Source organism: Armigeres subalbatus, chromosome 2 (assembly GCF_024139115.2).
Source record: "Armigeres subalbatus isolate Guangzhou_Male chromosome 2, GZ_Asu_2, whole genome shotgun sequence".
NCBI lineage: Eukaryota > Metazoa > Arthropoda > Insecta > Diptera > Culicidae > Armigeres > Armigeres subalbatus.
Window position 1 is genome coordinate 461,637,415 of NC_085140.1, and position 12,893 is coordinate 461,650,307.

General features: G+C 40.6%; 1 protein-coding gene across 4 annotated transcripts in view; it reads right to left on the reverse strand.

Annotated features, from left to right (window-relative positions):
• LOC134213871 (uncharacterized) overlaps window positions 1–12,893 on the reverse strand; it is a 243,659-nt gene that overhangs the window by 26,947 nt on the left and 203,819 nt on the right. The window contains exon 1 of one of the 4 annotated variants that reach the window (XM_062693305.1): window positions 11,397–12,056. The exons of 2 other annotated variants lie outside the window; for them this stretch is intronic. The gene's annotated coding sequence lies outside the window, so the exon portion shown is untranslated. One more of the 4 variants, XM_062693306.1, reaches the window with a different exon arrangement.

The window sequence follows — 12,893 nt, forward strand, 5'->3', positions numbered from 1 at the left end:
ATGCAGATCTCAAATGAATTCACTGGATTTGAACAATTTGATTGAAAATTTTCTTGAGTTGGGTCAGTCCGCAGTCCGTTTTTGTTTACATTGGACGTGGCCTTCCCAATAAAATCCAGAATGAATATTAGGATTTTGAATGTTTGGCGGAATGGTAGTCCGAAGCACCTTCTTCCCCCGCAAAAATATCCACAAGGCCACATGGAGATCACCTAACCAAGAAACGGAAAACCAAATCGACCACGTTCTAATCGACGGTAAATTCTTCTCCGACATCACGAACGTCCGCACTTACCGCAGTGCGAATATTGAATCCGACCACTACCTCGTTGCAGTATGCCTGCGCTCAAAACTCTCGACGGTGTACAACACGCGTCGAAGTCGGACGCCGCGGCTTAACATTGGGCGGCTACAAGACGGTAGACTAGCCCAAGAATACGCGCAGCAGCTGGAAGTGGCACTTTCAACGGAAGAGCAGCTAGGCGCAGCGTCTCTTGAAGATGGCTGGAGAGATATTCGATCCGCCATTGGTAGCACCGCAACCGCTGCACTTGGCACGGTGCCCCCGGATCAGAGAAACGACTGGTATGACGGCGAATGTGAGCAGTTAGTGGAAGAGAAGAATGCAGCATGGGCGAGATTGCTGCAACACCGCACGAGGGCGAACGAGGCACGATATAAACAGGCGCGGAACAGACAAAACTCGATTTTCCGGAGGAAAAAGCGCCAGCAGGAAGATCTAGACCGTGAAGAGACGGAGCAACTGTACCGCGCTAATAACACACGAAAGTTCTATGAGAAGTTAAACCGTTCACGTAAAGGCCACGTGCCACAGCCTGATATGTGCAAGGACATATACGGGAACCTTCTTACGGACGAGCGTGAGGAGATCCAAAGGTGGCGGCAGCACTACGAAGAACACCTGAATGGCGATGTGGCAGACGAAGATGGCGGTATGGTGATGGACCTGGGAGAACGCGCGCAGGACATAACTTTACCGGCTCCGGATCTCCAGGAAATCCAGGAGGAAATCGGCCGGCTGAAGAACAACAAAGCCCCTGGGGTTGACCAACTACCAGCAGAGCTATTTAAACACGGTGGTGAGGCACTGGCTAGAGCGCTGCACTGGGTCATTACCAAGATTCGGGAGGAGGAAGTTTTGCCGCAGGAGTGGATGGAAGGTGTCGTGTGTCCCATCTACAAAAAGGGCGATAAGCTGGATTGTAGCAACTACCGCGCAATCACATTGCTGAACGCCGCCTACAAGGTACTCTCCCAAATTTTATGCCGTCGACTAGCACCAACTGCAAGGGAGTTCGTGGGGCAGTACCAGGCGGGTTTTATGGGCGAACGCTCCACCACGGACCAGGTGTTCGCCATTCGCCAAGTACTGCAGAAATGCCGCGAATACAACGTGCCCACACATCATCTATTCATCGACTTCAAAGCCGCATATGATACAATCGATCGGGACCAGCTATGGCAACTAATGCACGAACACGGTTTTCCGGATAAACTGACACGGTTGATCAAAGCGACGATGGATCGGGTGATGTGCGTAGTTCGAGTTTCAGGGGAATTCTCGAGTCCCTTCGAAACCCGCAGAGGGTTACGGCAAGGTGATGGTTTTTCGTGTTTGCTATTCAACATCGCTTTGGAAGGGGTAATACGAAGAGCAGGGATTAACACGAGTGGTACAATTTTCAATAAGTCCGTCCAGCTATTTGGCTTCGCCGACGACAAAGATATTATGGCACGTAACTTTGAGAAGATGGAGGAAGCCTACATCAGACTGAAGAGGGAAGCTAAGCGGATCGGACTAGTCATCAACACGTCGAAGACAAAGTACATGATAGGAAGAGGTTCAAGAGACGACAATGTGAGCCACTCACCGCGAGTTTGCATCGGTGGTGACGAAATCGAGGTGGTAGAAGAATTTGTGTACTTGGGCTCACTGGTGTCTGCCGAAAATGACACCAGCAGAGAAATTCGGAGACGCATAATGGCTGGAAATCGTACGTACTTTGGACTCCGCAAGACGCTCCGATCGAATAGAGTTCGCCGCCGTACCAAATTGACAATCTACAAAACGCTCATTAGACCGGTAGTCCTCTACGGACACGAGACCTGGACGATGCTCGTGGAGGACCAACGCGCACTTGGAGTTTTCGAAAGGAAAGTGCTGCGTACCATCTATGGTGGGGTGCAGATGGCGGACGGTACGTGGAGGAGGCGAATGAACCACGAGTTGCATCAGCTGCTGGGAGAACCATCCATCGTTCACACTGCGAAAATCGGACGACTGCGGTGGGCCGGGCACGTAGCCAGAATGTCGGACAGTAACCCGGTGAAAATGGTTCTCGACAACAATCCGACGGGCACAAGAAGGCGAGGTGCGCAGCGGGCAAGGTGGATCGATCAGGTGGAAGATGACTTGCGGACCCTCCGTAGACTGCGTGGTTGGCGACGTGTAGCCATGGACCGAGCCGAATGGAGAAGACTCTTATATACCGCACAGGCCACTTCGGCCTTAGTCTGAATAAATAAAATAAATAAATGTTTGGCGGAATGGTTCGCCATCTCGTGATGTATTCAGTAAAAAAAAACTTGAGTCAGTTTTGGTGTGAGCGTAATCCATATCAACGTTCCAAGTTTTTTGGGGATTCTGATACCGCTTGCTTCTGCTCAGTTATGCGAGAATGGATTTTCAACACATCTTCAAATGAAGATCAAATCGAGAAGCAGATTGAACATTGATTACAAGTTGAGATCTGCTTTATCAGACACGCAAACTTGTATGCCGAAGCTGGTATCACAAATGCAAGTATCACACTGAATGAATAACTGCTGAAGATTGTCATATTATAATGATGAAGTATATTGAAATAAAATGACTTGAAACTATAGGTTTGTTCTTGATAGCATAGCATTACATATCCAGGGGGCCGTGGCCTACATGGATAATCATAAAAGCGGTCTCGATCCCGAATAGGTTGGGAAAAACTGTTCTAGATTCTCCAAATCTTTCTGGAATTCAGATCCATTGGTCTATCAAGTCAACTACGCCTGATACAACAACAATATTAACCTATCATATCCATGCGTGTTCATAGAGCCCTTTCGTATGGTTTACAAATCAAATACGTCCAAACCAGTACTCCTAGGTACTCCAAATTGTTCTAAATGTTGTAAAAATTTGGTCTACCAAGTCAACTACGCCTGGTACAAAAACAATATCAACTTATCATGACCGTGATGGTTCTAACGGAATGTATGTGATTTTTTTATGCTAAAAGGTCAATTTTGAAGAAAAAAAAACAAATATGTGCAAACCAGATTTTCTAGGGTCTTCAATTTGTTCTAGAGTTCAGACCAATTGGTTTACCAAGTCAACTACACCTGATACAAAAATTACAACAACTTATCATGTCCAAGCGGATTCATAGAGCCCTTTGTTATTATGGGCTCTGTCATTTTTTCTGGATTAGGAAATCGAACTAATCCACAATGGTCGGAAGCCGTGATTTAATGAACTTAATAGTTTTGTGGCCAAACGGTTAATATGATCTACACAATGTCTTCAGAGAAAAAAATAACAAAAACATTGCCCATATTTGAGGGAATTTTATTTTTCAATAGTACCTACTATTGAAAACGTTTAAAATCTATCTTTTTTCACAAACGTAACAGAAAAAAAGTTTCTTCGTCAAGGTTGTAGATGTAGCATAAATATGACATTTTGCTATAGAAACATTTTTCCTACGATGAATATTTTCGGAAATACGAGCGTTTTTTATGGAAAATCTCTTATTCAGTATTTTTTAAGTATAACTTTTTTCGTAACAAAACTCAGACTCTGAGCACTAAAATACTACGCGTTTTCATAAATATAAAACTTTGCTACGACAATTATAGCAAAAGTTATGGAACTTTTAAAGTCAATTTCACACTGATTACAATTGCGTATAAGGGGAAAAGTTGGCAAACCAAATCTTCTGAAAGTACTCTTCTGAAAGTTCAGACTTCATACTATTAAGTAGACATATTTTTTCTATAGACCTTCAACTTTACAAAAAAAAACTTTTTTCTATAACGTTTGTAAGATTTCTAATATTTTCAATATGAGGTGTTCGAGCGATGACGAAGTACCGGGGTAAAATTATAACGAGGGAGATACTTTCCAGTTCACGTTTATTTCAAGACTAAACTATGTACATCAGCGTGTCCTATTTATATTCCACTCTTCCCTATTCTACTTCTAAGAACGTTCTAGAACTGTATTCAATCATTATTTGCTAAACCTATTGTGTGCAAGCTCTATTGTATACCTATTGTATATCTATGCATAAAGTGTAACCTTGCTTGAATTTTCTAGAAACGTCAAGAACTATTATGTAATGTGACCAGATAAATTTTGTGTGAACGCGGGACAAGAAAAAGTTGATAGTTTAATATGTTTTATTACATTATTCATGGGTAAGGCACCCATGAATTGCCCCCACCTTAGTTTTCGCCCACCAATTTTAAAATCTTAATTTCTCGTAAGCTAATTGTTGAACCAAGAACGACATAGGCGCACGGATCAAAAAAGTAAGGGCTGCCTTTGCTAGTTCAAGAAATACCTGGAAAAACAGGCAGCTAAGTGAACGCACCAATATACGAATTTTCAACTCTAACGTAAAATCTGTGCTGTTATACGCTAGCGAAACATGGTGTGTATCAGTGGAGAACACTCAACGGCTGCAGGTATATAATTCGGGTCTGGTGACCTCACAACTGGATCTCAAACAACGAGCTCCATCGTCGTTGTCACCAGAGGCCGATAGCAACAGAAATGCGGGATCGGAAGTGGGGCTGGGTCGGCCACACTCTACGTAGGGGCGGAAACGAAATCTGTAAACAAGCATTAGACTGGAACCCAGCGGGACATCGCAACAGAGGCAGACCCAGAGGCTCATGGCGGCGAAGCCTCGACCGAAATCTAACCTGGCAACAGGTTAAAGCGATAACCAGGCAAGGATGGAGATCTTTCAAGTCGGCCCATTGCACCACCGGAGGTGTAGAGGATCCAAAAATTAGTAAGTAATTGTTAAAAGCAGTTAAAGTTCAGCTTTTTCATTCAATGATTGAACAATTTTGGGAAAACTTGAAGTTTAACAGTTTTTAACAACTAGTTTACGAGAAATTAGGATTTTAGGATGGGTGGGCGAAAACTGGGCAATTTCTGGGTGTGCGCTTAAATCAAATCTTCCAATTTTTTATTTGTTACCGAAACTTAGTTTGCTAACTGTTCGATAAACGGCAACTCATTTTAGAAGTCGAAGCTTTCTTCAAACATTGAATGTGCAGCTCCTTGTCCAATATCTGCAAAACTGTTGCAATTATCGAATTGCAGTTAAAAAAAGGAAGCAGTTAAATGACTTTCAGCTCTTGATCGTCTAGTGTATAGAATTTCGTTCGAAATTTTTTTTCTTCGTAAGGATGAAAGCCATGATATCGAATCTCGAGTGACCTAAATAACTCTTTTTTAAATACCTAACAAAAGTAGATACTGAGATTATAAATTAATCAGATCATATTTTTCTATTATAAGTCTATTCTGGTTGAAGTTTTCACCTTTAGGAATATGGTCCACGGTTTTAGTTCCAATTTATTTCCAAACAGGTGATACTGAATAGATATCTGCTGAGAAAATCAAAAGTTCTGTCTTATTTCAGATCGCTTGCAATTCTACAGGGAGAGCATCGTGCTTCAGTTTTGCATGCAGAATCGCATCGTTCCGCTTATTCGCCAAAAAAGATTTCGCTTCAAAAAGCACTGAAACCCAATAAAAGCGTATTTTATGTTACCTATGGTTTTATTTTCCATTGTTTTAAGTAAATAAAGAAAGTAAATTCGATTAATTCAACGAAGAATGACACGTAGGTAGAAATCAAGCAATGATGCAAACCGCGAGTCGAATCATGAACGATTCTCTGTGCCATGAGTCGGGTGGTGTTTGTCTCGCGTTTGATTTAAATTTTGGAAAAGATTCAAGAATTTGAGTTTTTTCCAACACTGCTATCGATATCCAATATCAACAAAGTAAAGGTCGTCTTCTAACAGGGACAGATTTTCCGCAAGATTTTGGTCCGCGGCATTTAAATGGAGTGGAATTGAGGAAGTTCGGTGTCGAAATCCAAGCATACCAAGAAATCCAAGAAATACATGGAAGCACAATCTGCTTACAAGATACCCACCCGAGTAACACACTTGCAACATATCAGTCGCTGTGACTCATATGCGACTAAATCCAGTCACATTGGAGTTACTGCAACCAAATCGATCTGAACTGTGCTACTAGGGCAGGGTATAAGGCTTGGGTAAAACAAACTATGATCCATATGATTGCCTTACAAAACGTTAGTCTTAGCCAAATTTATACATTTTTATAATCTAATAATTTCTTTTGAAATACTAAGTAATAGCTATCAATGTTTTATTTTTTTTTGTATTTCGCGGGACATTATCTAGAAATAAGCTGAAGGCGGAACGTTTCGCGGGACGCTTTTCAGCGCGGGACAAATAGTGGAAATGCGGGACTGTCCCGCGAAACGCGGGACGTATGGTCACATTATACTATTATGCAATGTTTATAAACAATTTGATTATCTCGAATGTACGATGGTAAGTGGTATAGAGTAATTTCTGTAATAATTCATTAATAATCATAATGTTTTCTTCTTTCTAGGTACATTTTATGATGCTCCAGATGCGGAGCAAGGTATGAATAGAAACGGGTAAGTATTTCATGTATTTTTGGTGATGACTTGATGACCTGTTGGGGCCTCGGCAGAGGAATGTCATCCACCGGGTCGATGCGAATAAATCACCCCGGTGGCTTGCCGATGACCGCGACATGAGGTACTATTGAAAAATAAAATCCACTCAAATATGGGCAATATTTCTGTGATTTTTTTCTCTGAAGACATTTTTTAGAGTGTGTGTGTGTGTGTCATCCTCTATCCCTCACCCAGCTGGGAGTGTTGGTCAAGTAGTACTACGAATCAGTGGCGTAGCCACGGGGGTGGTTTTGGGTACAAAACCCCCCCAGAGACGAAATTTTTGGAAGAAATTTTTTTTTTTCGAAAAAAAAAATGTTCAGAAAACCCCCCCCCAGACCAATTTTCTGGCTACGCCACTGCTACGAATAATTTGATCATATCTCATGCTCCGTAATGGTGCCCTTTATGTTACGAAGACTAGTACTACAAAAAGGATTTACCCCTGAAGCAAGTTAAGTTGCTTCATGAAGTGTAGGGAACGGGATGTACTAGTTATTCATAACAGGTACAGCAAAACTTCACAAGGACGCCCTTATTCGTACTAACTACTCAGGGAATAGAAGGTCAAGAAGAGCCACCGTTGCTAACTAAAGCGTGAACCGGATACCTGGGACTCCCACAATATCCGCGGCGATAGTAACAAACGATGCCCTGTACGTATTTAGTGTTCAATTTTCATTTTTTAAATTTATAAGGAAATGATAGAAAGAAAGCAAATATTTGGAACGTGCTCACCAGTTTCCGAGACGATGACTTGATAACAAAACGTTTAATTTCGAGAAATCAGACCCTAGATGCCTTTCGCTATTCTGATTTCTGTGAGTTAGCTTCTAGTGTGCCGTTGTAAGCGCGTTCAAAGTGGGTGTTTCATGATATGATCCTCTCCTAGTCGATTTAGAGAACACATATTAAAGTAAAATTATAAAATGAAAAAGGGAAAAGAATTCGAAGAAATCAAACGATTTGGAGCATGATTGGAAATGTTGAAATGTAAAATAAGGAATGAAGAGGAACAGAATATCAAATTATAACAAAACGAAAAGCTTCTCTGTTAGCTTCCTCAGAAAATCTTGATATCTTCGTCTGCAGCGGGTTGAAGTTCACCGATTTGTAGCTTCAGTGTCCTTTTTTTTCTTTGCATAACAAAAATGCTGGAGGCAAAAAAATGACGCACAGAAAACCAAACACGTCTTGATTTGAGCACAGCACACTACGTTTTTTTCATTCTCTGAAGACATTTTTTAGATCATATAAACCGTTTGGGCACAGAACAATTGAGCTCATCAAATCACGGCTTCCGACCATTGCACTATGGTCCAGGATACAGATTTTTGCGGAATGATGCATTTTACGCCAAAACCATATTTTTTGTAAAATAAAAACTTCTACAAAATTGTTCGGAATAGTAAGGCCATCATTATATTGAAAAAATCCAAAAATATTCTTTATTTCACGAAATACTGACATGTAATGTTCTACAAAGTTGTAGTGCAGCTGTATCTTTTCCGTTGTTGAGTTATATCAATTTCAAATATTTCCGTGTAAACATATTTTTTTGATCTGTCCCAATGGGAGATAACAACTTTAAAAATTACGTGATTTTGACAGAAAAACGATTATAATTTTGAATCGGCAAAATATATTGAGCATATTTTTATATCAAAAGTTGCATTTTTTGAGCTCTAAAAGTCACCTGAAAACTGCTTTTCCAAAAAATTTAAAACAAAAAAGGATATGCAAACAACTTTTTTTTTGTGGACACCCTTATCTAAGCAGGTGAAATAGCTCTAAATCAGCAAACTTAAGAGCTACAGGAAAAGTTTATTTAGCAAAATTTATTGGAGTAAGCTGCGATACAACTTTGTAAAACATTACATGTCAGCACTCAGCATTCCGTGAAAAAAATTGTTTAATTTTTTTATATAATGGGCCACTTTATTTTTTGATAGCATCATAATGATGGCCTCACTTTTTCGAACAAGTTTGCAGAACAACATTTTTTTCTAAAAAATATAGTTTCGACGTAAAATGCGTTTTTCCACGTAAATCTGTATCCTGGACCATGGTGCATTGTGCCATCGATCTACCAGGGCAACTACAACTGATATAGAATCGATCATATGTTTGCAAATTTGTGCAAATCGAATCTTAATTTCAGATGGTTATGGTATAAAACTTAAATATGGATAGAACAATTATATTGTTGCATTTGAAACAAACGTTAATTGTTTTTGAATCAAATATGCGTTTCAAGCGGATTGTTTGAAGCAAAGTTAGATATTATTTGGAAAAAATATTTACATTATTCAACTGTCAAATACGAGTTTAGTATTTTCCATTTAATTCCATACGTTTTGTTATTTTTACAGATACGCATTTCGACCTCAACTGTGAGGCCGAAAATACTAAACTCGTCTTAGACATGTTTAGATATTATTGTTTTGGTTCGACCACTCATTTTATTTTCCTATCAATTCACCAAAATTCATATTAGCATAGCATTCGACTATCAGATTTCACATTTGCAAACATTCATACTTCATTAAATTTACCTTTTCGTACCTAAAAAATAAAAATAAAATCCACATCAATAGCTTTGAAGCCAGAAAAAGTATGCTTCCACTTCTTTGCTGCAGATTCCTAGTTTTTGTTTACATTCGTATAAGTGGCTCCCCACTTGTGCACACATAAAACAAATAAGAATTCAATTTGATTTTAAAATTAAATATGTTTTATTCAAACATATTTCTTTTTGTAAGTAAACATATATCCTTTTTTATCAAATGGATAAATTTTGCATCCGTGTCAGATGTTCCAAATTAGTTCTAAAGTTCAGAACAATCGATCTACCAGTTCAAATATATTTTATACAGAACTGACAGCACCCTTGAACCCGATGCAGATTCATAGAGTCAATGCCAATTTAAAAAAAGCTTTACAATTTTTGAAAAACTTCTCCAAATTATTCCGATATAGTTCGGTAGAAATATTGAAAAACATTCTGGAGAAACTCATTAGATTTTTCAGAAAATGTTCCAAAAAGATCATGGAAAAACCCCGGGAAGCAATTGCAGTGATAAAGACGCCGACGGCTAAACTGGCTTTCTGACAAACGCCCCTCTGTACATATTTTTTACTTGTAGTAAAGAAAATCAATTGACCTTAGGATCCGTTATGTCTTCTGGCGCTTGAGCCTCAAATAAATGCCAATTGAGAAAAATCACTTGTTGGACTTAAAAAAATCAGTCTCTATTGAAAATTGGCCAGATTGGACTATGGGCTCGGAAATTATGGCCAAAACACCATTTTTTACAAAAAAATCAATTCACAAATATGTCACTCATTTTTCAGGCACTTATCTTCAACCGATTTGCTTGCGCAGACGCAGAATTCTGTCCCATTGTTTCCTATTTAAAATTGGCCAGATCGGACTATGGGCTCGAAAGTTATGGACAAAATACATTTTTTATTTTCACGAGAAAGGCACCATCACCGCTAGGTCGATTAATCAGGTTTTTTTTATTATAAGCGTATATTAAGATGATCCTGAAAAAACCAGCTGATAATCATGAAAGTAAGTTTATGGGTTAAATAGGCAAGAGGGAAAATGTCTTTAGTTGGCATCTCTTGAATACTTAAGAATCCCGAGAGAGACCTATGTATCCTTCAAAAAGATATAAAAGTTAGATTCACGTGATCCCCTTTTTTGTCGACTTCAGTACTGATTAAATGATAATATTTATTTTGCAATGAAAAATCTCAAAAACAAAGAAAAAAACATCAAAATTTCAAATTTTGGAAAAGTTCAGGTACCACACCCAACCAGCAAATGCCAGATTAGAACTGCTGTGGATTAGTGCAATATCATTACTCATGATAACGGAAGAAAGAAATGCTACTCTGTGTTTAACCTAACGTTTATTTAAAAAGAACATAAATAAAGAAATTTAAAAAAAAGTAATGCTACTCACAAAAACATGCGAAGTTTGCAGCACCTACAAATTTGTGTGTATCAATAATTAATGTTAATGCAGATTGTAAAATCTTCGGGTTAGGGTGGGATTTGAGAAGCTCAACAAATTGAGTAGAGCAATATCCTGTGAGAGTGAGGCCAGTCAAAATCCTGTGCATTGGAGAAATTTATTTTCTATGCGAACAATCGCGGTTTCGAAGTAGAATCCTGTAAACAAGTTGAACCACCTTATAAACCACTTGATGTAATTTATTTCGTTCTTTTGCTGATTTATATATTATCGCTTAGCAAGACAACATGCTAGTATCTGTGAATAATACTCAGAGGAAGTGTTCACTGGTGTCGTTAGCCTCAATCATCTACTTTAACCATAGGCAATATTAATTCATCATCAAATGATTTTCCCATTTACACCTGACTGCAAAGAATTCCAATCAATCATACCCACCATTAGCAGAAGCGTCACCAAGAGACTAAAAACGGTTCGAGACATCCGTCCACCATAAATATCCATCTGACGTCGTCATCTTCATCTCATCCAAAGCAACATGCATCACACTTAAGCACCATTTAATCAAACAAGATTGGCATAAAATTACCGTCGGCAAAAATCAATTTCCTCCCCGGATGCACCGAACCATTCCTGAGCATATCATCGGCTCATTTTCATCTGCAATCAACAGCGTCTGCATGCCGTCTGCACTAATCCATTTACCGGGACTCTGGACTCTAAGCTGGTCTTCTTCTCCAAAAATTCACTCCACTCAAACACCAAAGTGTTGCAATCCGAATCTGCACTATTCGACGATGGTCATAATCTCATCATCACCATCCGCCACCACCTCACTTATTTATCATCTATTCAGAGCATCATCAGAAACATTGGCCACGAACGATTTGATTATCACTCAATCACGACTGGTGCCTCTGGAAATATTCTGTGAAAAGCGGAAATCCCAAATTGTCACCGATACACGAAACGGGCACTTCCGGGAGCAGCTATATTTTCTGGCTATTTTGCGGGTACTGATGTTGTCACTTCACTAAATTGGCCATCATTGCATGCTAATGAACCACCAACTAGAAGCTATTCCAAACTCCGGCGGAACTTTGCGCACAACTGATGATCATCACAATCGATGCACACAGAAACGTATGGATGCGCGCGCGCGGCAACCTCAGCTCAAGTAAACCAACCGAAACCGATAGAAGGAAGACGGTAGACGAAAGTGTCCACCAACCGCCTTTGATATCTATTCGCGAGCACTTCAGCGAGTCGAATGAGCGCAACATCACAATGCGAGCGCCACCAGAGCCCCCTCAAACGCGCGCCAGCCACACACGGTGCAGCGTACTCCAATCTTGTAACCCCCTTTAGAAAATACTCGCGAGAGCAAACAGCATCAACAACAGAAAGAAAGGCAAATCTTCTCAAACGGCGGACCCTTTCCCCACCTTCGCGTGTGCGCTCGGTGACACTGCCATGGGCAGGGATGCCAGCTGATAGGCCTCAAAGACGCCTTTGTTGTGTTCCATTTAACTCCACAGCTGGCAGCCCTGCATCCTTAGACGAAGAATCGTACTTAAGAGACCATGCTCCGTCGCGTCTTGGGATCGAACAATGTGCTCCATTGTGCACCGCGCGCGCGTCGCTGTCCCGCGGATCGAATCCAACTCTCGCTCATGCTGTCTACTGGCGAAGATCGCGCTCGCAAACTCTCCCGCTCTCGAGTCGTTGTTGCGCGATCGTTGCCAAGATACCATGCAAACATCTCACACGCCGCATAATATCGAAAATTATCACCGCATTCTGATGCATTTAAGCAAATATGCACCAGAAGACGCGCGCGCAAGAAAGAGACACAACCAACAGCGGCCAATTGGGTGGCTAATCCCCCAGCTCCGATATCCACCGTGGAAGAGTGAAGCGTCATTACCATCATCGAGCTCTTCACTGTGCCGTCCGCGCGCCGACGATCATCAAATGCAAAGGGGGTGGTCGATCTGCACACAATCGGCGAGGCAGGACCGAACTGGGGCGAGATGCGAGGAAAAGGAGCGAGCTGCTGAACCGCAACTGCACTTGCACGATTGAT